The sequence below is a fragment of the Anas platyrhynchos genome, chromosome 6 (genome assembly GCF_047663525.1).
Source record: "Anas platyrhynchos isolate ZD024472 breed Pekin duck chromosome 6, IASCAAS_PekinDuck_T2T, whole genome shotgun sequence".
Classification (NCBI taxonomy): Eukaryota; Metazoa; Chordata; class Aves; order Anseriformes; family Anatidae; genus Anas; species Anas platyrhynchos.
The window spans coordinates 31,304,634-31,325,776 of NC_092592.1; the positions used below are offsets into that span (position 1 = coordinate 31,304,634).

The 21,143-nt window shown below is 40.2% G+C and overlaps 1 long non-coding RNA gene across 20 annotated transcripts in view; it reads left to right on the forward strand.

Moving 5' to 3' along the window:
• The first annotated feature begins 6,454 nt into the window (after positions 1-6,454).
• Positions 6,455-21,143, forward strand: part of LOC101803684 (uncharacterized) — a 75,556-nt gene continuing 60,867 nt past the window's right edge. For 19 of the 20 annotated variants that reach the window (XR_011810122.1, XR_011810124.1, XR_011810126.1 and 16 more), the window contains exons 1-7: positions 6,455-6,606; positions 8,665-8,743; positions 15,606-15,844; positions 17,347-17,589; positions 18,848-19,018; positions 19,378-19,435; positions 20,777-20,949. This is a non-coding gene — a long non-coding RNA (uncharacterized lncRNA). The remainder of the gene's footprint in view (positions 6,607-8,664; positions 8,744-15,605; positions 15,845-17,346; positions 17,590-18,847; positions 19,019-19,377; positions 19,436-20,776; positions 20,950-21,143) is intronic. The other variant, XR_011810123.1, reaches the window with a different exon arrangement.

A 21,143-nucleotide genomic window follows, 5' to 3' on the forward strand; every position in this document is an offset into this window, starting at 1 on the left:
CCCTGAAACCCAACCCAAGTACTTATGTGCAGACTAACTCAGAGAAAAGCAGCGCATAAAAGTCTAACTTCAGCTGTTAGACTTTTATGGTTTTATCTCTGTGCCCACATTAATAATCCAGTCCTTTCCAAGAATTTCATATATCTGTACATGTTTGTGACAGTTAAGTTTATAGAGCCATGGGGATTTATAACAGATCCATAAATGTCTTCCTTAAGTAACTGTTAAAATGCTAATTAGTTAGGAAATAAATTGGCTTTTCAAATTATAATAATTTAGCCTCAGCTACTAGGCTTATGTAATGTTTTGGTGCCTTGATAGATAAAGTAAGTGTTATACATGTATATAATTGCCATCATCATCATCAATAAGTTTACAGAGGAAGAGCTCCTTCTCTCTAAAATACTTTCAATTTTTGCCACAAAAGACATTTATTTTTCTGCATAAATATTTGAGTGGAAGATTTTTCATTATTTTAGAAGGGACACTGCTGCTGTTGCCTTTTTACACAGAGAAAAATCAGACAAGGAAGAGGTTAAATGATTTATTTTGGTTTCTGTCAGGGTGGTGATGAGAGATGTGCATGCTGGCAGATGTGACCTCGGACACTGATGTTCTGGGCACCCCGGAGTTGCCTGGCTGCAGAGGAGTAGGACAAAGCATGAGAGAACAGGCTGTGTTTTACACAACTTTGGACTGCATTGGGTCACAGGCTCCCACATGCCTGCAACCTGCTGGGTATGCTAAAATATGCTTCAGTGCCCAGCATGTCTCAGCTCACAGGGTAATGTAACTTCTTAGTGCCTTGGTTTCTTTTGTATTAGTTAGGATCCCTCTCCAGAAAAATGCTATGAAATTGAATTTACTTACAGTGGGAGGAGACAAGAAGTTGTAGAAGCACAGTTACGTGTGCACATCCCACCGAAATATGCCTACGAGGGAGTACACCTGAGCCTAGAGACAATCAAAAGTCATGTCGTTATTATGGGTATTATTATTATCATCATTATCATCTAATTACAATTTATTTTGCTTAGGAATTTTGTGGCTGAATAATTCAATGACTATTTCTGGACTGCTTGTGTTCCCATGCAGGTGTGTCCATCATATCAGGGTGTGTGTAAAAGATTGCTGCTTGATAGTCTGTGTGTGTGAAGAGATCAGAAGCTTGGAGACTGGTAGGAAAGCAAAAAAAAGTCAAGGTATACACTCAGCTGCTTTTTGAAGGGTCTTTATTGAAAACTTACTGAAGGCAATACAAATCTTTCTATTGTGTAAGGTGAGGATTTTATCAAAGAGCAGATAGTCACCATTACACTTGAATTCGAAACATGGCAGTACTTCAGAGTTTTCAGCTCCTATTTGCTGAACATATAATGAGATGATAACTGATTATCTAAAGTGGCATGAATAATTCTTCCGAGATGCGTGGGACTGAAAAATTTGCCGCTGGTTCCTACTGGTATGGATAGGGATACAGGGCTCCATGTTTTGCCTCATCTCTATATTAGTCTAATACACTCTTATGTACTTTAAATGGAGCAAGAAGAGTGAAGTTTAGGATACTGAGGCATGCCACTAGTGCATGATCTGGGGGGGGGGAGCCTGACATATCATCATTCCAAGTCTGCCTTCGTTTAATAGCATTTTCAATATGTAACAAAGGTGATTCTGTATTTTTATTTTTTATAGATCTAATTCTATTAGTGTGAGGGGGAGCTTTATGATGCAGTTATATTTTATTACCATTTATATAGCAATAGTGTGGTAAGATTTCAGAGCTATTAACTATGATTGCCCAAACTCGGTGAGCTATGGGTGGAAACTGATGAAAGGAACCGACACAGCCAGAGTTGTACCTTTTTCTTCAGCCCCTTTGTCCCTTCCAAATATAAGGATAAAACAAAACAAAACAAAAAAATAATCACATCCAGGGTGCTTTGATATAGGTTAAATTCACTTAGATGTCTGTCAGATTGTGGCAGTTTATGCATCTCCACTGCAATGGGAAACTTTCATTTGATTTCCAAGGAGCTTGAGTTTGGTTTCCTATTAAATTAAGTTGTTAGAGTGTTAGTGCCTCTGAAAACTGTTACTGAACTCTTCCATCCTCCTCCATTCAATTTCATGCCTCTAATTTCTATGCTTCTAATGAAAGGGATGTTTACTACCAGACATCTAACTTGAACTGATCTGGCAAGTTGCTGAGAAATGCAGTTGCAAAACATTTGATATGAATGAAGTTTTCTCCATGAAAAGGTCTTATGTCAAAAGTGAAGACAGCTCTCTGCTTTTGCTCTTCTTAAGTACTGGATGTTAGACATTAATAATTGAACTGGAAATATAATTACAGGATTATTAATCAGATGCATTTTTTTCAACTTGGGAAAAAAAAAAAAGAAGGCCAAGTGAAACATGAAAGTCCACTGGGAAAAACTGCTAATTAAAACAATTAAAAGAGGATGTGGAATTCTTAATTCTTACACTTGTCTAAAAAGATGATTGACTAGGCTTAACTCTCCTGGGAGTGGGTGTACTGGCCAGTTTTTTATTTGCCTCTTAAGGTCAAATGTTTCTATTTCTTTTATGAGGCACAATTAATTTCCTTTGCAGCAAACTTTACTTATTATGATATGGGTAGCTGATCAAGTTTAAAATGTTTGATCAGGTTAAGCAATGCCTGTCATTTACCATTCCCACTCATGGAGAGAAGCACTTATTTCTTCCACTCTCATAACATTCTGCAGACAGACTTTCTGACAGCTGAAGTGTAGCCAGTAAATTTCTTTTCCATTAGTTGCAAATTGTACAATAATATACTAAGGTAATTACACCATAAATCTTCTTGCCATGAAGTTAGGCTCTGCGGTACACACTCATAAAATTGTGCAGTAGCAAATAAAATCCTTGCATCTGTATATATTAGTCTTGCAGTAACTTTTTTGAGGGTGGTCTAAAATACTGCCAAGGGGAAACTGGGAGGAACCTGGAGGAATTCAATGGTTCTTGTTTTTCATGAGAGGAGCTATAATAATTAAGGACTTCAAAAATCAGAGTTACCTTGTAGCCATACATGGGGCAGAGCACAGATTATTGTCAGCAGTATCTTTAGATATGCAGTGTGAACTGGAATATAATATTCTCTGGATCATCCAGGGTATGAGGAGTCTTAGCTGAAGATCTGCGTCTAATACAAACTGTGTTGAAGCACTTAAGGAGCCTACCCAATCCAGACAGAATACCTCTGGGCTGAATCTGATCATTGCCTGTCTCTAAAATGCTTTAAAGATGAGGAAAACGCAAGCAAGAATATTTGCACTAAAAGAAACATCCACCAGTACATCTGTTCTTGCTTCCTTCTTAGTTCCCTAGAAAACAGCAAACAGGTACTGTAACTAAAATGTCTTTCAGCACCTGAGAGCATTTGAGACAGTCTTCCTTCAACCCGTGGTAGGTATTTGCACCCACATCGCCACAGACCTTTCCCTGGATTAGGAGCATGCGCTTAAAACTTTGGTACTGACCCAAGGCAACGGAAATTACCCGTGCACTTTGCACAGCATCTCTTCTGCCCTTCCACTTCTCCAGGTGAGCTACCAGATCCCTAGGAAGCCAAATTTTGCTGAAGATCAACTCTAGGTCTATCTCATCAGTTGCCTAGCTGGGTAACCTGAGCTAAGAACTTCAGGTTGGATTTACAAGAGCCCATGTCAGGTTTAATTTGCTGCACTGTGTGTGTCTTAGTGGTGAGAATGTGTGAGCTTTGCTCCCTCCCCTCCCTTCCCAGAGGAAAGCCGTTCACTCCTGCATAAGGGACAGTATTTACAGAGGTCAAGTTATTTACAGGACCATTCTTATTCTTTTTTTTTCTTTCTTTTTATTTTTTTTTATTTTTTTTTTGCTTTTTGGGAGGCGGGGGAGGGCTTGGTGGCACAAGTGGACAGATGGATTCATGGTAGCGATAACACTGCTGGAGGAAACAGCGCAGAGGCAGGGTGCAGGGCAGGAAAAGCTTTGGTTAAAAAGGCCTGCATTGCAGCTTCCCCTTCTGCCTCACACTGAGGACATGGGCCTCTGCCAGGGATCAGGCAAGACCACAAGTATCCTTCAGTGTAGGATCATTTTAGGTGAACAGACTTTGCTATTCTGTGAATAATTACCTTCACACAGGCTGCATCTTCGACTGGGTCTGGAGTGACTGAGTAGTGTGAAATGGGCATTTGACTTGTATTCATCTGGGAACAGGGCATGTAGGAGCACTGGAGAGAGATTTTTCCTGCACATCAATGCCCAGGAAGTACATTTGATTATATTCACTATATTTGGTGTGATTTGCTGCACTCGGATATTCAGCTGCAATTAGGTGGTTAGAGACTCATCATTTATCTTTGGCTCTGTGCTGTCTATCATTCTGTTCCCCCATAAGTCTTTGCTTATGGCATCATTCTGAACATTTTGATTAGGAAATATCCCTGACTTGGAGCTGTTGTTGTTGGTAGGATTTTTGTGTGCATCTCCTGTCAGTATCTAAATCTCTTCTATTCAAGGCTCTTTAGAGCACTTGTCTCTCAAATGATCATTATGTCTCCTGTCTGATTCAGAGATCTCTCAGAAGCTTTCTCTGACATTAGACCCCAAGAAATTTTTTTGTTCCCTGATATCTGAACATGTTCCTTGGTGAATGTCCTAATTTTCTTTTTCTTCCATAAGGGTTTCTTAGGATGTTAAGATTCTCCTAAATCATCTCCTCCTGCTTTCTTCCTTCCTAAAAAGGCTCACATTCTTGGTGCCCTTATTATGTTGAAAATGCTTTGAATTTGATTCTGCACTCACTGCTCTTCCTGCTTTTCAGTTCGCTCTTTCATAAACAATTAAATAAGAGAAAAACAGGGAACATTTAATTGTGTTTGTGGTGGGGAAAGGACTTGTTAGGTAAGACACTGTGGGAATGGCAGTGGGGAACCTCTGCTCTTGAGGGAGCTCTTTTACAGGTCAGGTCATTTAAATGCAGCTCTCAATTCTCTGTGCTTTTAACTGATGAGAGAGGCCAGTAAGTGGATGGACTTCTCCTGGCCCACATCCTTCTCTCTGGAAGATTTAATCTTGTTTAGCCTTGATCTGATATGAATGTATGGCTCATTGGTGATATCTCCTGCCAGGTAAGGAAACCCAAACAGACCACAGGTAAAGCTGATCTATATCCACATACAGCTCAGTCACCCTGTAGATTGATCACCCTGTGCAGGTTTATGGGTTTATGGGAACATTTTACATATGTCTATCACTCTGTTTCATTCTGTATCGCAGCTGCCATTCCCTCTGAAATCCCCAGAATGGTTTCATTTAATGATGAAGCTGAGTACTAGTAAGAATAGATTCACCCAGGATAGGAACTCTAACCTAAGCCTTATGCTTGTACCATGCTGAAGAACACCATGAAAGACATTGGGGAAGTGATGGACAGAATCCAAGCAGTTCATGTCCATACACAAATCACAAACAAATCTCAGTCTTAAGAAGCTTTTTATTTGCATCTCATTCTTCTTCACTTGTGGAGTCAGCATGTATTTTGCCTGGTAATAGAACTCACCCAATCACTGGAGATACTAATGTCACTATGAATCTTCCAAGATTAAAGACTCTAAGGCTCTCCTTTAAAAAAAAAAATAGTAAAAAAGAAAATTCAGCCACGCTTTAAGCTATGCTGATGAAGTTGTGATGTGGATGGAGCTATGGAGAGATTTGACTTGACAGTCATAGTGCTTTTGAAATCTATGGATCTACTTCAGTTATACCCTCCTGCTGATGAAAAATGAATGAAGCTGTAAAGCTGGGCATTTTGTGGAATTTAGCATAAAAGAGCATTAGCTCCTCTTTCCCTGGGATATCCCTTTATGCATCTCTTAATCTTCCTATAAATTCAGACTTTTTTGTTTCACTGTTTAGGCAAGTGTGGGTGCTACATTAAGTCTGTGACACAGATATAATAGTGGAGGGAAACTGAGCTGGATTTTAAATGTTTTCCTTCTATTTCTTTGATGAGATATTTTATCAGATTGGTTCTGTCTGTCCCTTAGATGTTAAAGATGCAAATTGTTTATTTTAATAGCTCCAATCACCTGCACAAAATTCCCCATGTCTCTTAACCAACAAGCTAAATCCCATGGACTTCTACTGCAAAAGAAATAAAAGCAAAGCCAAACCAAACCAAAACTTTTTAAACAAGTAAATGCATATGAACTTCCTCTGATAAACGTTTGCAGTTACTTTTGGAATAGCCAGTTTATTACAAATGCTATAAGTGTACCACTGAAATTAAATAGTAGGAAGCAAACAACATGAAGCTAGCTATTAATCTCTGTGTATCCAAAGCTGTCGTGAGTAAAAAAAAAAAAAAAAAAAAAAAAAAAAGTTTTGGGAAAGAAAAAATATGTCTTTGTTTTTGTTCCAGAGATGGATCAGGGCCTCCTTACTGTCTGAAGTCTCTGCTCTGCTTTACTTTCACCATCTGGTTCCAGAGAAGCCAATCCAAATCATTTACTGCATATCTTGCCTTGCCGTAATTTACATTTGGCATCAGGATGCAGCTGTACTGACTCTTCCCAAGTAAGTCAAGGTCATTTTCATCAGTCCACATTTAAATAATCCTTGTGTTTTCACTTTCTCTTAGTACACATCCCACTAGACCATTAAACTATCGTCATGTTGGGTTTCTATGAAATTTGTCATTTTTCCTGAGGCTGGTGAAATGAGTGATGATGACACCCTTCTTAACAAAAACATCTATCATTTAAAATCCCACATGTCCCCTGAGCCTTCAGAACTGTTAAAAGTCAATAAAAGGCCTTTATCTTGACATCAGTTCGTGAAGACTGAAAGTAGTGTTTATGTGGAATCCAAAGGGAGCCACCAGGTATGTGTTATTGGGATTAAAATCTGAACTATCAGAAGTCCAGTTCCACTAGTGATCAGACTTTACGGTAATCCACATCAATTCTGTGCAATTAGGGGAGATCAAATAAAAGATTTTCTGTTTTCTTCTAAGAAAAAAATGCTTATTGGGCAAGGAATCTGGGAAGTTTTGCTTAATGAAATTGAGTTTTCTCTGTCTTAGAATTCTTGTCTCTTTCTTACAATTGATGAGGTATTAAACACAAGACTCAATTTGTTTTCTATTTCTATGATGGAATTCACTTAATTGAATAAGTAATAAACAAGTTTAAATCAGCCAATTCTTAAAAAAAAAAAAAAAAAGAAAAAAGAAAAAAAAAAAGACTAAGATGCCTGCAGCAGGTATAAGATAAACCAATGGTGGTGCAAACATTATATTTTGTAATATCCAGATACTAACCAAATCTGGGAGAAATATGGGAAAAGACAGACTGGGAAAGGTTGAACTTGCTGTTATAGGCAGAGGTTTTTCAAACAACCCTAAACATTTTCCAGACTCATCAGAAGTTATCAGAAAGTTATTCCATTTTGTGTGTGTGTGTTGTTTTACCCTTTTGAAGTCATAGTCTATGTTTCCTGATTGTTCCTACAGGGATAATGCAGGGCCCTTCCAGTGAGAGGTGACACTTTGGCAAGGATTCAGAGGGTTGAAGATCATTCACTAATAAACTCTAATAATCAGCAGCATTAAGAATTAGAATAAACACATTCAGCCTGTAGTACACCTTGATCCAAAGGATATACTTACCCATCCTTCATGTCAGTCAGGGTGTCAGGTCATTTCACAGGTGGTAAGGCTGCGACAAGCATTAAGCACTGCTCAGGAAGCACTAAGATGCTGTTTTTCTACAACAGACTTCCTTAGTCTTAGATCTTAGTAACAAAAAGGAATCCTAGGAAATCATAGGGCAGTCCAAATAAGAAAAAGAAAAAAAAAAAAAAAAATCTGTGTGGGAGACTTGCAGAAAACTATCACAACTAGCATTGGGAATTCATGGTAATGTAAATATCAATTTGCATGATTAAATTTAAAAACTCACAGCTGCTTGGTTCAGTATAGTTTATACAGTTACATTTTGTGTATGTGTGTGCGTGTGTGTGTGTCTTATACTTCTGAGTATATTAGCCAATTTCAGCTAAATCAGATGAAGGGGCCCAGGATTGTAGGACTTGGGATAATTCAATTCCCATGAGGTTTTTGGAACACAACAACTACAGATTGTGCCAAAGTGAAAACTAAGCACTCTGAGAAATTGTATTTGTTCCTTGGTTGTGCATCACTTACAGGATATTCTCAAAAGAAATGGGGAGACCACAGGAAATGCTTTTAAGCTGATATGCCGGAGGCTTAGAGCTGTGTTAGCTTTCTGATATGGGCAAAAGTTGCTTTAGAGTGCTTTGATGGTGTAGCAATGCTACTTGTAAGATGATTTAATCCAAACTTTTCTGTATTGTCTACATTCTTCCTGGTAAAATATCACAAACATGGAGTAAAACAGGAGAGCGGTCTCCACTGGAGACACGTATGTAACATTAGAAACTAAGTCCAGGTAGAGGAAAAACCACTACAAAGCACTGAAATGAAGTGGAGCACAGCCTTAGTATGGTGAGTCATATCCTTGGTCCTTAAACTGCGGACGAGGAGGTGGGTTGGTCAGTGAGCAGCTACAGCCTTTCTGCAATTGTTCTTATTTATATAATCTGTCCATGTAGGAGCTCAGTCATAGTTGAAGATCCTTTGAGTCTGTACTGTGCAAACCTGAAAAAAAACACCTGATTCCACCTCATGGAGGTAAGTACATTCTGCTGTTCATTTATTTATTTATTTTATTTTCATTGCACATGTCGCTGTTTCTTCATCCTTTAGTCTACTGCCCCCAGGGAGAAAAAGGAAAATATTAAATATCTCATCTTAGGCAAGAGAGAATAATTCAGAGATATTTTCACCTCAGTACAAGCCATTAGAGTTGGTTCTTTCTAGGTAAATAGTATCAGAACCCTCAGGGTATGGGGAAAAACACAGAGAGATTGAAAATTGAGCTCTGAACTCCTTTTCTAGCATGGGTGGATTTCAGAGGAGCCAAGGGCTTAAAGACAAACCAGAGTGAAGCCTGGGGAGCTCATCTGGTCTCCCTGAGGGTAAGAAGCAGGAATAAGGGAAGTGCTGGGGTTGAGCTTTCTGGTGACTCTCCAAGAGGCTGCAGAACTCTGTTCTCCAGAAATGGGCGAGCAAGCCAGGTGCTGAAATTGCAGCAAACCTGCAATAGTGGCTGCATGCTGAAGTTTTCTCATAGTGAATGATGTCTTTGCTACAGAAGGTGTTTTAGGAAGGCTGTAGAGTGGAACTGAGAGTTGGCTTGACCCTCTACTACAACTGCAGACTAAGGCTAGAGACAGAAAGAGACTAGATAGCAGAAGGACATGAGGTAGCAAAATTTCCTCATTTCTCCTACTTCATGACAAAAGAACTCCTGACCAAGAAAAACTGTCATGCTGGGAAGGGCCTGATTTGTTCTTTCAGACCTTTCTCATAATTAGCTCAGTTGTCTGCCAGAACCTGGAAAGCTGCTGCTGAAAATGTTGTATTTCTTACCTTCTTCATTACAAGAAACCACAAGTGATAGCAAATCCAACTATTGGCCAGCCTTTTATCATTGTGCAGCATTATGAAAATATTTTCTCCATTTGGATAGGCCAATGGTGCCATTGATTGCATTGTTCTCTAGCAGTTGGTGCCAGACTTATGATCCTTTAAGCCACATGAAGATTATCTTTGTTTCCTTTCATCTGCGTAATTTGTTTTTTTGCCACTCACTGCAAGAACACATTTGGGACTACCTGTCTTTCTACCTTTGAGTATTGACTTTTTTTTTTTGTGTGTGTGTGTGTGAAGCCTATGACATGTTCAAACTGATTTAAATCATAGCTGTTGTACCAGATAGGACAAGGGTAGGAGCAATGCTGTCCCTATTTGCCTGATGGGTAGGTGGCCACATTGCGAGTGCTGTAGCATGTTGCAGAGAGGTCCAAATAACTAATCACATCTATTCCCTGATTGAGTGCATTGTATTTAATACTATGTATGAACAGGAATTGTCAAGACCTATGGCAAGTTAAAAAAAATGTTAATAACAGACAGCCAGTGAGATAGACAACCCGAGAGGGGATCAGGTCTGACCTAATTTAAAGAGACAAGCTGTTGAATATTTTAGCCCCTGTTCTGGTTTTGCAAAACAAACAAACAAAAAAAACACCTGTGCAAAAGTATGAGAAGGCTTTACTTTGCAACCTTTGTGCAGCTTTTCTGTGTGCATTGGGGTATGGACTTCATGCACAATGGGCATTTAAATATTCAGCCACTGTGCTAAGCCATCTGGATCTCACAGTGACTTGCAGTAGCCAGCCAACAAGAGAAGATCATTGCGGCATGAATGGAGAGGAAAAAGGAGCTAATGAACATCTAAGGTTTTTAGAACTCTTAATACTCAGTATGTTTTCACATCCAGTACATGGGAAAATTATAGAGACGTGCTTTCGGAGGTATTCTCACATCACGATGACATTGTCCTAAGCTGGTGGCCACATCAGGCCCCACAATGAGGTATTTCCTCCATTTCCTTGGAGTTGGAAAGTCTGCAGGCTCCTGGTGATGCGTGTTCATTAGTCTAGCAGCAGAGTTGCCTGCAACAATGCTGGGGTCAATAGTGGCTCAGCAGGGACACAAACACATCATTTCCCTGGAGCCATTTGCTTGGAGCAGGTAGTGGGGAGAGAAGTGGGCTTTTTGCTGTTCGCTGTTGCTCTACTGTGCAGGCTGCCTCAGAGGACCAGACTTCCCCAGCATAACATTTATCCAGTATTAAGAACCTAGGAGACTTGGTGTGATGCATCTTGCATTTTCTGGCAGAATATTACGAGTAAAAATAATTAAACTGCATTTGGTGGCACACCGATGTAACAATGCAATGGCAGATCTACGGCAATACGATGACTCATTTAGTTTGAAACTTTGAGTCTTCATACAGCGTTTTGTGTAAGAAACCAGCAACGGCTGGAATCATCTTGTAATGGTAACACAAGTGTTTCCTTAGAGCCTTCCTGTGTCTACTGGACTTGATCTCTTTTGGGGTTGTCTATGTCTTTAGGGCTTTGGAAAAGTTCTGGCAACTTTCTTTTCTGTGGTGGTTAAGCAGATGCATTTATTGCCAGAGGGCAATAAAATTAAAGAAGTCAATAGCAAATAAAGGCAGTCGCTTATCTTCTTTGGCATCTACAAAGAGACTAAAACTGAAATGGACTTTGTGCAAACATAAAATGCAGTTTGTGTGATAAAACTCCTTGTTGTTCCCAAATCAACCTATCATCTCTTCCTAGACGGAATAGAAAGAATCTAGATTACACTTGATCATGTGGTATAATATACCAGATTACAACTAGGTAACCCAGTTTAGAAGATGGTTAAACACTCAAGCACTTAAAAAAAAATAAAAATCTAAGGATTTAAAACTTGTGTTTACAGTTAGGTATGTTGCAAATTTGTCAGGAATTGGGAGTTCCCTTTTTCTAGCTGCTGGGTGCTGAAAACTTCTGAATATCTGGCAATGGCAAATAGTGAATAAGACAATTTTCTTGAACTGGTGCCTGAAACTTCTAAGTCTGTGAGCACTCCCAGGAAACACATCCAAGGATTTATTTGAGAATCAGCACATCATGAGACCCTCTGGGAGCCTTCCTTCAGTCCTTCATAGATTGTGAGGCTCCAGCCAGCTGGATGTAAGTCATTAAAGCTCCTTATTCTATCCATTAGTACATTCATTAATATTTCTCAGTAACTTGGGACACAACATTTCCCATGCCAAGCTTAGGAAAGTTTTCTCTTCTGCCTAATTTTGACCTAGAGACGGTTATAATGACCAAAAGCTCACCACTGAGTGGAGGAAAAACTTTTCATGAGATCTGTTTGCAGAATCTGTCATCATGTGCAAAATGGTAGAGGGCTTTCATTTTAGAGATTAAAGTCTTCCACAGAGTTGTTGACTGCAAGGGTATTTAACTTGTCATTGGGCATAGTATTCCTGTCTGAAGCTCATTGATCTATTAGCAGTAAAACAATGAATTTTTCACAATAGGCCTCAAAAAAGAAAACAAAGAAACGCAAAGAAAGACTCCTTCTGGGACCTGAGGAACTGGATAAACATGGTGTTAAATTGTCCATGTACTCCAGAGATGGGTACCAGTAGAAGACAGCCAACTTAAGCACAAATAATTGCTTTTGGGTAGAAAAACACAATCCAGGTTTTCTTCCATATGTTTGTACACACACAGTCATAGATATATTCTTATATAAATATAGATTATATATGCATGTATATATTAAAATATAAAATATATATGTATATACAACCATATATTTTAACAGTAACATCTGGGACATCAGCAGGAATCTGCAGACTTGCATTTGCAAGGGAACCTGAGGGGAAAAACCCTAGCTATTTGATTCCACCAAGAAAAACCACTTCAGTGCTAAACCCAGCAGGTCACCTAAAATGGTGACATTATTGCTGTTCTTAAAGCAAACAATAAGCAGTGGCTTCTTATCACTTACCATACTGTAATTTAGCCTTGAGGTCAGAGGTTAAGCATTTTCTTTTTGCTCTTGGACATATGTGAGAAAATGCATTAAGTGGATTTTTTTTTTTTTTTTTTTAATAAAAACCTTTCATTCCTAAGAGGAGTTTATGGAAGAAGCAAACTAGGGGCAGCAGGAAGAGACTCAGAGCCCTGCAGGGTGTACACTGTGCTGCCAAAGTCAATATTGCCTTTCTGTACACAAAACAAGGAACCCTCAGGCTCCAAAAACAAGTACAAGAACTCACTTTCTGAAGGATTCTGTTTTAGCTTTCCATCTGGGATATAGTGTTTTGATTCTTGCATCAGTAGCACTACTGGAATTTGACATTCTCTTCTATCAAATCGGGTATTTGTGGCATTTCTCCACTGATCAGAGGTTAACTTCTTGTCCTCTAGTTCTCTTGTATTGACTCTCATTGAAAGCTCAGTAGGACTCTTGTTGAAATCTGTCCAGACTGTGCAGGACTGCAGCAGTGGTGTAGTATTGCTGATGTCAAACCGTCTAATTCAAGAACACAGAGCAGCATGGCCAGAGGGGTTGAAGTAAGGATGGGATGGACAGTGGCACATGGAAACAGTTGGGGAATGGAGAGCGTGCATTGAATCCCATACATTCTGAGCTTTGTTATTCAGAGGACTCTTTTGGGACACCATGGGGCCCAGCTGCTAAAGGTGTGGGTTTGTGGGAGGATTGCTAAGCCTCTGGCACCCTGCCCAGCATGGCCTGCTGTTGAGGGTGTTTGGTACCTCCAGCTGAGCATCGGATGCCGCTGGCATTTAGATTGCAGCCAGATTTCCTCCTATGCACAGCAGCATTGATAATGATGAGCTGAAGCTCCTCTTCTTGCCATTTACCTGCCTGCTGCATCCTCTCACAGTCTTCAGCCCTGGGAAGTGGGCTCTTACCAAGTGGATTTGATCCGAGCATGGTGCAAATGGTGTCTGTCAGAGAGGCCTGTGAAGTGCTGCCAAGCCAGGACAGGGACTCTCTTGTCCTTCCATGCTGAATTCCCCCATGCATTCAACGTGGCTCCTGGTACAAAGAAAACTCAGAGGACTAAAACACACATCTCTTCTCCCTGTGTCTCCTTCCTTCTCATAGTCCTTCTCCAACATTGTATGTACCTTTCTTCCTCTGCCTCAGCTCAGAACTCCTTGTTCTTCCAGGGCTTCTGCATAGCTGAGGACTTCAAAGAGTCTGCTTAATTTGTGTTTGCACTTCTAAGTACTGAATGAAGGTGTGAGGCAGAGGCAGGTTCTTTCGGAGTATTTGTGTATAAACATGAAAGTTACAACCTTTCTGCTCCTTGCTCCTTTCATCTTTTCAGGCTCAGAGATAAAAATGCAGTTGCGTTTTTGAACTTTACAGAAAGTTTTATTAAAAGAATGACTCAGACTCAGAAGTTCTTCTGCTGAGTTCCTTTTCTCTTTTTCCATTCCTTTCCTTTTTTCTTTTTTTTTTCCCTTCTTTTTCTTTGTTTATTTTTCTTTATTTATATGTTTTTTTCTTCTGCTTCCGTTGTTGCTTTCTCCTATTTACTGCTTCACAGTCCAACACTAGTTTCAGGTTATTTTGGTGGACATCGTGTTGCATTGTTGTTTTGTGGCACATCAGGGATATATAGTTGGGGGCCTCCTTCGTTAAAGACCCCAAATCTGTATAATGCATAGCTTGTGCCACCTTTGGTATGGGTGAAAATGTGTGAAAAATTGAGATTTTTAACATCGTGTTGTCAGTTTGCCTCCAGACTGCCATGGGGAGAAGTAGTAAGGATGTCTCTTCATTGACAAAAAGAGAAAGCATAGATGATTAACTTCAGTACCTAATTTTCAGATTTTTTCCCATATTTCTCGGGGTAGTCAAGTTCAAGAAATCTTTCAACAGGAAGGTGGAAATTGGAGCAGGAGTGAAAATGATGTATCTGTACATGAACAGAGGTGACTTTGAATGTTCTCACATTATCCAGAAACACAGAAATAACTTCGCTCAGGTTCCCAACACATTCCCAGCTTCTCTTTGTAATTCTTCAAGTAGCTCAGTCTATCTACACCAGGTTTCATTTCTTATATTGATATCAACTGTAAAGTAACATTGACAGGTAAAATAGCAACAGCAATTTCAAATGTCAGTACTTATACATCTAGATTACAGTGCCTGATAACTCTAACAAAGACGTTAATGCTAAAACTAGAGCTAGGATCAAGGATTCCTGAGTTCTTGTGGGCTTTACCCACTAAATCACCGACGTAGAGCAGTGGTAGATGTGCAGGCCAGTGACATATAATACTTATTTTGCTGAACCTTCCATTCATCTCAATTTTCTTTTAATCTGCCAACCAAATTTAAGCATAGAGCATCCCAGTTGCAAATGTCTGTCTGCTCTTTGGAAAAGGAGGTAATTAACATACATCAGGATATCCATGAGCCAATTATTCTAGTGACTGCTAGAATGAACCCCATATGCAGATGTACATGTATTCTCTAGGATGCTTATATTATTTGCTTGACTTGAGTTTGGTGTCAGCTGGATTCTGATAATTTAACTGATAATGACTTGTACTGGTGCAGCTATTTGTCTTCCAGTACTCATTCTTTACAACGTAGTGCCAAAAATATGCTTCTTCAAAGATTATACAGCACTTAGGTCCTTCAAGTATACTTTTATTTATTTATTTGTACAGTTTGATGTTGAGAGCCCTAGCTACAATGTAAAGTTTCTGTTTGAAACAAAACTTGCTGAACGCCATTACAATGACTTCATTGGTTGACTTCAAGCATTTTGTTTGTATGTGGAGAAAAGACCAAAACAAACAAACAAAAAAAACCCCAACTAATAGTCTGCAAAGTGAATAGCTCTTTTTTGTTATTGCCAACATGACGTTCACCCTCAGCCATCTCTAGTTTCCTGAGACTTAGATACTGTCCACGCTTGATTAGACTGAGCCAAGGATGTAGGGTATCAGGTGGAATTTGCAGCACTTTCGTTTTAATTAATGTTTTAATGAGGATTTTCATTTTTCAGGTTTTATCCACTGCCTTGGCACAAAAGTGCAATGCAAGCTTTCTTTTGAAGTCCACTAGGATTTCCTTAAATTTATGATCAGATAGTTGCAAGCAATGAAATTATCATCTCCCATGTGAGAGGAGACAGCATCCTGCACAGACCATTTCCAGCAAAGGTTGTTTAAGACAACCCTTTTTATTTTGCAGTGCAAGATGCTGGAAGCACAGTAGCTTTGAATTTCTTCAGTTCAGCTAAAGGTAGGTAAGTTCTTTAAATATGTATTAGTATCATCATAAATTCAACATACATTAATATAAAAAATGCTTGTTGGTTACTTGAGACCTCTGACCCTACCTTTGCTAACCAGTGATACAGAACACAGAAATCGGAGTTTGTTGGTGAAAGTAATGCTCTTCAGATGTTTCTTCCCATTCATTTTTCTGAATTCCTCATGTTGCACTTTGCTGAAAACCTTCTCTGTGGTCTTTGGGGTTTGAGGCAGGCAGGATCTGTAAGCCTGTAAACCAGTGTGATGCTCAGCTGAGATACTCCCATCCCTCACGAAGTCCACCTCTTCCCTGACCTCAGTCAGCATATGGACAGCAGCCACCCACACGTGGCACATTAGAGGATTAAGACCTTAATGACATTTTTTAAATGCCACTATTAAGAGGGGACTTCCATCCTGTAGAACACTTAAAAAATAACATTTGTAAAAATGCTTCCTGAGCAGCATGTTCCCTTTAACAATATCTCATCTATTTGTATGCTAATAAGAATTCTTTTCTTAGTCTTTGCTTGAACAGTTCAACACTGAATTTATGATTCCATGCTTTGTGCTGTCAAGATTTTACTTAAATTTAGAAAAAATAGTATCTCAATAATTAATTCTAGATAAATTATTGACAGAACAGCAGCAGAGGCAAAGCAGATGCAAAGGAAGAGTGCTTTATATCTAAGAGAGGCTTTTCAAGCAGATACATTTGTAATATCATATTTATACACTTTTAATATTCACTTTTCTGAAATAAATCCATGGTTTTCTAGCATTTGTTGCTTCATGTGATGTAACAATCTACTATGAAAAAATAGCATTTTGTCTCAAAATATATCCTTAACTAATATACACATCTGTTAATAATACCTCCCAAGAGTAAAATATACCAATGTATCCAGACTATACTTCTGTGAAAAGAGTCCTGCATATTTAGGAAGCATAGCTTTACTAACAGAGAAACTGTCAAGTCAGCTACAGACTCTGAAATTTTCTGCTTGTTTAAAAGTGCTCATAATCTGAGAATGTTCAAATATTGTTAGTAAGAGCAATGGAGATAATTAGCTATACAGTTAATTCAAGAATGTTGCTGAAACTTCAGTGCCAGCTGAAAGAATCTTCAACCATAGTTTTCAGTCCCTTTTCTGAGCTCACTGAGTTCCCGTGCATCTCTAAACCTCAGCATTTGGATACAGTCTTAGCCTGAAGTAATGCAAGGTATGCTGAATCCTGGTGAACCACAGATGCAAGGAATGGCTCAGGCTGGAAGGGACCTGGGGAGGTCATTCAGTCCATCCTCCTACCTGAAACAGGATCAACACCAAATGCAGGTCAAGTTGCTCAGGGCTTGGGCTGAGGGTGGACAGTCCACAGACTCACTGGTTGCTTATTTCCATGCTAAACCTCTCTCCTGGTGATGATTTTTTTTTTTTTCCTCATGTCTTTGTGATTGCTGTTCCGCATCCTTTCATTATGTTCCTACAGGAGGAGCTTGGCTTCTTTTCCATAATCTCCTTTCAGGCAGTGGAAGACAACAAACACCTCTTTAGCTTTCTCACCCCGCAGTTTGAACTTCCCCAGTGCTTTCAGCATCTCTGCATGTAGCATGTGCTTCAGCACCCGATCATGCTGATGGCCTTTGGCTGAGCTCTCCCTGGGATGTCAGCAAACCATGTTGCATCTTGTTGGTGCCATCAGCTATGAGTGTGGACATTTACTTTGGCCCAGGTAACACACACATGGGTTTGGTAATCTTTGATAACCTGTGGTATGTTTGAGTTCTGAGCAATGTTGGCCAGATCCAGAAACATGCATCATTTTTTTCCAGATCTCCAAATAAGTCTACATCAATATAAGCTGTTCTCTGCTCTTTCACATCTCTTCAGAAAAATGGCTTTGAAGGGCTAAGTGTGGCAGACAGTCTTCCTCTTTAACATGACTGTAAAATATTTAAGAGTTTAGACCAAGGAAGTAATTTCGAGGCCTAGTTCAACATTACAGCTCTCCTCTTGAAAAGTCAGTCTTCAAAGAACTGGTCCAAGGCCCAGGGATGCCAAAAAGAGTATTCCCATTGACTTTTTCCCATTTTGCTTTCTCTTCTAAAAACAATGCAATTTTCAGCGAAGCTATCTGCTGCATTTGGCATAAAACATGGGCCAATTTCACATCTCAGATACCTCAAGGAGCCTGGTTTTTATGCTGTGCTTCATGAAAACAGTGGCTCAGCCATGGAGTCCTCTCTCCTTGAGGTAGCTGAGAAACTGGCTGGATGGCAGGCCCAGAAACACATCACATAATATCAAGCACTGTCAAGGCCATTAGGAAGACAAATCCTGAATACTGTTTTGAGATAAATTCAAAGCAAGACCCCACAGTAGCTAAGAATCTTTGTTTGCAACACAAAATTATGATTGGATGCACATTAATTTTTCTTCACCAAAATGGAAGCTTTTATATAAAAAGTATTCATTAAAGTATTTGAATCTTCAAAACATGCCGGTCATTCTATCTATAAGAAGGTGAAAAACAGCAAAATACTCTCATGACTATTTCCTTACTGAAAAAAATCAATGAAATTGAAACTACCTCAGTATGCGTGTATTGACTTTTATTCCTTACACTGATTTAACTGCAAAGGCCTGTTAAAATAGAGATCAAAGTATCTACCAAGGAGTTCACTTAGCTCTGTAAAAGTAAAGAGTACTTAGAATAGAATATAAGAAAATGACAGAAAATACAGGTTTACGATGTAATTTGTGGTGGAAGTGTAATGGGGGCTCATTGTACTAAATACTGCTGAAGAGAAAACATCTTGGACTTTGGAGAGAGAACAGGATGAAAGACAAAGTTTTATTGCACTTTTGCCCAAATAGAAGGGAATAACTGAGTCATGCCAGAAATGTGAATTGGTACTGACTATAAAAGCCAGATCTGAGTCCTAATCTGATGTCTTCATGCTAAAGGAGTCTTTCTTTGTGCTACACAGAGAGAGGGGAATAAGCTATATTCCAAATAACCTCTGGACTATGTACTTGAATTAAAGAACATAAAGGAGCGAGCAGCGCCATGTAAGCAGCTGTGGACTGGCATGAAGATAGATGGTGTCTGGGACGAGACGGGGCAAAAAGAAAAGAAGCAAAAGGTTTTTTCCATTGCGGTGAGTCATGTAAAGCAGGGAAACACATAAGCTGAAGATTTTTTTCTTTGTTTTTCAACAGCCACAAAGAAGCCGTCTCAGCAGCCACACATTTAAAGTAACCAAGGCTCCTCCCGTGCACAGGGAGTAATTGTTTCTTGCCTGCAGAAGGCAATGCACACATGTGCATGCACACACACATACACAGACTTAAAAACGGTTTAAAAATGTCATATTTGACTTCCTGGCCAGTTTCACAATTCTCTTCAAAAATAGCTCTCATGGCTGCAGGCTGGCAGAGCTGCTCCTGCCCTGGTTTAAATGGCAAAACTCAATTAGAGTTTGAATCTGTTGCACTGAAATGGAATTGTCTCTTGCAGGCAGAGCTCTGTCATGGACGTGGCGTCGGGAGCTGTGGAGGCTGTGCCTGTGGGGAGGGTAGGTTGTGGGGTCTCAGTGCCTTGGGGCAGGGATTTCCTATCTGCTGTTGCTCTGGAAAGGGAGCTCCACTGCTGTTCTCCACGCATGTGCAAGGACCTGCTGCTTCTTACAAGCTTTTGCCATCCAAACTCCTCCATGCCTAAGGACACCTGCTGGGCCCGGGGGCAGCAAGGTGTGCACTTGGCTTTGTTCACGAGGATAATCTCCTTTTGCTCTGCCCATTGGGCTTTGAGCAAACCTACTCCATCCCCCAGGCTCTTTCCCTCAGGTTTAAGGATATTGCTTGTGCTCCTGCAGTCTGGAAATATTTGTGAGGATCTTGGTTGGGCTGGAGCTTAGACAAGGACAAAATGTTTGCCTTTTTCTTGGCAGATTAGCCATAGGAGGCTCCTCAGTCCCTCCCTGTATCCCATTGCAGTCCCGTATCTCCCCTTGCTGTCCTACAGCAGACTGTTTCCAGACACTTCAATGCTGCCTCTGCTCCTGATAGCCCTGAGCTAGCCTCAGCATTTTTCTCATCAGTGTGCACTGAGATGTATGCAGAAATCACTGACTGCCCCCGTCTCACTTATCTGAGGTCTCAGTCTGAGCCTTGGTTTCCATTTGCTCCATAACTCATCAGTGTTAAGCTGCTCCTCATAAATAGCAGCTTCTAGCATGTCTTCTGTCATCTGTAGCTTGTATTTGTGTGCAAGAGGGAGAAAACAGGTCTAATTTACATCAGTGCAGCTGGCTCCTCTGATCTGCCACCTGGAGACTTGGCTGACTGGGAATGTGTCTGCAGAGGGGCCAGACCTTTGTTTCCTCCAGCTGCACCAGTCTCTGCACTGGTCACCTGCTGGCAGAGGGCAAACATACCCCTTGACCTCAACCCTCAGGGACCTGCTGGGCAGTTTTAGTGGATGCTGTGGACTGCAAGAAGGATGCACGTGTCCTAGCAGTGCAGCAGGTTCCAGCGACCCTCTTGCCAGATGTGCTGTGCAAAAGTTGAAGTGTATTTACAGAGGCATGCCCTGCCCTGTGGTTACAGTCTGTCTGTCCTTTGAGGATGTTAGGGCTTTAACTCTCCTCGCTGCAGGCTCATGCTGCTCTTGTGTGACTGGCTAGATGTACATGTATGGTCTGAGTCAAGGTGCTGTTGTATGCTGCTTGGGTTGCTCAGTTATCAACGTGGGATGGTTAAAAGTCTTACACTGGGGCAGGCCAAGAGATTTTGACAAACTTTGACATTTAATGCAATGATGCTCTATTTCCTGAACTCCAAGAAGGTGGTCCAGGGACTTTTGGCTTTTACTTGGGGTGTTTTATTTATATTTTTTATTTATTTATTTTTTTCAGATTGGTATTTTATTTGGCACCAAAGAAAAGAGCAGTCAGTAAAGGAAAGAGTTTGGAAAAAATGCTTTATACGTGCAAGACCGATTAGCAAGGCAAGAGACATGGCTGTGCAGCAGGTTTTCTGAGGAGAGGATTCACATCAAAACTATTGGGTGTCTGTGACACTTTCGAAGGTACAGGGAAAAACCCATCAACAACAAAACTGTGACGCTGTCAGCAGCTGCCTGACGTACCTGGGGCTGTGTATGTCCCTTGGTGAACGTCAGAGCTCCTCAGCGAGGGGGGAAGATAATTCTCACTGGAACAAATCCCACTGAGATGATATTTTCCCTGGACTACTTTTTTTTTTTTTTTTTTTTTCTTTCCT